The sequence below is a fragment of the Rhagoletis pomonella genome, unplaced genomic scaffold (assembly GCF_013731165.1).
Source record: "Rhagoletis pomonella isolate Grant_MI unplaced genomic scaffold, Rhpom_1.0 Rhpom_scaffold_00004, whole genome shotgun sequence".
Lineage (NCBI taxonomy): Eukaryota > Metazoa > Arthropoda > Insecta > Diptera > Tephritidae > Rhagoletis > Rhagoletis pomonella.
This window is the reverse complement of record NW_023458558.1, coordinates 46,698,625-46,702,332: the sequence shown is the minus strand read 5'-3', so window position 1 is coordinate 46,702,332 and position 3,708 is coordinate 46,698,625. Positions and strand designations below refer to the sequence as shown.

At 33.9% G+C, this 3,708-nt stretch overlaps 1 protein-coding gene across 5 annotated transcripts in view; it reads left to right on the top strand.

Annotated features, from left to right (window-relative positions):
• The first annotated feature begins 2,998 nt into the window (after nt 1-2,998).
• LOC118737653 overlaps nt 2,999-3,708 on the top strand; it is an 11,017-nt gene continuing 10,307 nt past the window's right edge. For 2 of the 5 annotated variants that reach the window (XM_036468305.1, XM_036468307.1), the window contains exon 1: nt 2,999-3,642. The gene's annotated coding sequence lies outside the window, so the exon portion shown is untranslated. The remainder of the gene's footprint in view (nt 3,643-3,708) is intronic. The other 3 variants (XM_036468308.1, XM_036468304.1, XM_036468303.1) reach the window with 3 other exon arrangements.

Sequence of the window (3,708 nt, the reverse complement as noted above, 5' to 3'; positions counted from 1 at the left end):
GAGATGCTTGCTGTTATTTGCTATCATTCAGAAGGTGCGGTTTCCCATCACGTCAGAGGCAACTTGTTAAAAAGTAAATACAAGTTTTTGTTTTGTATCTCCGCATTTATTAAAAAGCATCTGTGAAGTGCAGAACATTAGTGTATTCAAACGAAAAAATCTACAACCGAAAGTTTGGTTAATGTAAAGTGCGGTTACTATTACCAAAACATCAACCAAGGCACTGTTAATATTAACCAAAAATCAAGTTTGGTACTATTAACCAATTTTTGGTTGATTTTTTTCTCAATGTGTTATGTTTATTTTCTAGCACGAAAAACTAAATAAATGCACGATTTAAAAGAGGTGGCAAATTTATTCCAAAATATTTCATTTGATACGGATATTAGGATGTTTCTTTTTAAAATTTGTAACCGATTTCGAATACGAGTATTCTCGGATATAATACCTATCTATAGTTAACCTTAAGATGCAAATATTGTCTGTATACAGGGTTCCATCAAAATCGTTAGAGCCGTGATCTCGATCTAAGTAGTCTTCATTTTGTACAATTGAGTATTCATTAGGGTACGTTCACACAGGAAACGGAGCTGAACTGAGCGAAGCGGTTCCGAGATGAGTGAAGCTTTAAAATTTCTTAGGGCGCGTTCACACAGAAAAACGAGCGACGCCAGCAAAGTGGAACAAATCGAAGCGGACCTTTTCTCATGGACTCGGCTGCAAAGGTACCACAAAACTTAACGTCAATGAAAAGCAGCAAAAATATTTGATAAATTTTATTCAAAAGATTAGTTTTAGAATTCGTTTTTATTTGAATACAGTATATTTTGCTTAGCTGCCCATCCTTCTTTGCACGAAAAACTTGTACGCTTAACCGAAAAAAGCACAGTACCTACCAGGTTGATCGACCTTTGCCCGGAGTGTATATACTTTTTAAAGCGTTCAAGATTTAGATAGCTTTAAAAAAATATTTTAGAAAAAAAAAATGGATCTCGATATCTATTAAGTAAATTTCTTACTCCAAAATGTATTTTTATCTTGATACGCGATTTTGACCTTTAAACGACGATATATATACGAGGCGTTCCATACCAAAACGTACGGGGGTCACACGTTATGGGTTTGATTTGTTTCATATAAGATAAATGCACAAGGAAAATAACAAAAACGTCAATATGCAAACCTATGTATGGCTACATATAAGATCTGCTCCAATGTATCCTCTACAAAATTCTTTCTCAAGGTATGAATGACTAGCAAAGACAGTTGACACTTCTAAACTACAGTTCAATTATTTACTTGTACAGTTAATTTGGTTTCAGTTATTTAATACTAACATATAAAAATTTGCCTGCCAAACACAGCTTCGTCTATTTAGAAAAATAATTATAAATAATCATGTAATTAAAAATAATCAAGAAAATAAAAACAATCAAATAATTAAAAATAATCAAACAATTAAAAATAATCGCCAAATGTATAGAACGTTTTATGTATAGAAGGTGGCACACTTCACAAGTCCGTTATAATAATATATATATTTATAATATCGCACAATTCGATCTAAAGTGCGATCAAGTAAATAAAAAAAAATGATGACGATTTTTTGCTTTAATCAATTCCTGGGACTTACTACCAGGCAATGAAAATATTTTTGAAGTGAAACTTCTTTAGCGGCGGTTGGTTGGTTGGGAGTAAACTGGAAAATTCGACGGAAATTGCACATGGAAGTTGCACACGCAAATGGTTGAAACAAGTGCTTCTTGAGTGTAAGCATATGTTAGTGGTAACACTTAGAAAAAGACCAATACAAGAATCAAAGTAAAGGTTAGTACTTACATATATAAATAAAGAAAAGGATAAAGGTAAAAATAAAGGCAAAGATGAAGGGGAATATGTAGATGAAGAAAATGATAAATATAAAAGTAAAAGCAAAGATAATTCGAATTTGTTATCGAATTTGTTATCGATTTTGTTATCGATTTTGTTATCGATATTTTTATCGGTGTCGTTATCGATATCTTTATCGGTTTTGGTTATCGATTTTGCTATCGGTGTTTTTATTGATTTTAGTATCGAATTTTTATCGATTTTGTTATCGATAATTTTATTGGTTTTGTTATCGATATTTTGATGGATGTTACTATCGATTTTTTATCGATAGAGTACAAAGATAAAGGAAAACAGAATAACATAAATGTAATTAGAATGAACAAGGTAGAGTAAGGGATCTAGATAGATAAAAGGCAAAAGATATAACATTAAGCAAAAGCAGATGCATTGTACATTGGTTATGTCACAAACATGACCTGCAGCGTAAGTTTAACTTCTCCAGTGTAGCCCAGACGCAAATCCTTTTTTTCTTCAACTAGCAGCGAGAGCGTAAACACAAAATTGGGATAAAAAATAAAAATAAAAATAAATAATTACACTTTCTTGAACCATTTGCTGAGATAGGGGGTTCTTCATTTGAATTCTAAAATAGGGTGTGCTTGCTAAATTTGTTGAGAGAAAGAGTTTTCGAACCCGCTGCCGACATAGGTCGATTTTACACTCAGCCGTCGAAATATGAATTTGGATGATAGAATAAAAGGTTTTTATTTTATTTGATTTTTATTATGTTTTCTGTCCATATATTTGATTTTATTGGATTTCATTTCATCCTATTTCATTCCATATTATTTAATTTTTTGTTACTCTAGTATTTCTTACGTCCTTGCCTCCTGGCATAATTATCTAATTGCAGCAGAAAAAAATTAAACCCTAAATAAAACTTCGAGTCTTGAACTTTCAGGAAGACTCAGTTGATATTTCGCTGCATCTATTCAAACATTTCTTCACAGCTAAATATGTACTTTACTTTAAGCCTGTATGTCGTCAGTCCTTCTGCGAATTCACCACAAAAAGAGAGATTTGGACACATGCCCACAGCTGTTGAATTCTCTTAGCAGTAAGACTGTTAGTTCAGAGAGAGAGAGTTGTTGGAAGCGAGTAGCACTATGATGAATGAGCTCCACCAAATGGTGCATATAAAATAGCCGGGCTGTTGCTGGTATCAATCAGTAGCCGATAAGGAACGAACAAGGAAAGTACTAAACAGTAGAAAGTTCCACAGTTATTTCGCAAAAGGAGAAACGCGCGCGCCTTCGACTCTTCGCTCTATTCTATGCTCCTTAAATTGCCAACTTGCATTAAAGTTCAAAGTGGTTGTTGTTATTTAAAGGATAAATCATCGTTACACACATTTATATGTACATACATATGCACGTGTACATTATAAATACAACGTGAATACATACAAGGATATAATCACAAACATATTCACTAAACGCCTCCACTCCTTGCAACGGGGGAAGTGCGCCATGTGGGTAGGTTGTGTGGTACGCCGCAACGGTGTACGCCATGGAAAGTGCTGTATAGGCGAGTAAGAAGGTGGCACAAGTGTATTCAGTAAGCGACTGCAAAACTGAAATATCATTCCAAAGCAAAATGTGGAGAAAATAAAAAGTGAAAAAAAACAAAGAAACGAAAACAAACCAAAGGATAGTGCGATACCTTCTAGCAAGGACTGGTGAAGTTTTGTGCTTTTTTTTTGCCTGCACGCTGGTAGTAAGCGATAGCAAAAGCAGCCACAGCAAAGGAGTAAGTGAAAGTTTCTCTGTTGTAGTGTGGGCAGCGGCAGATACAATTTCATTGTGTATTCATTTG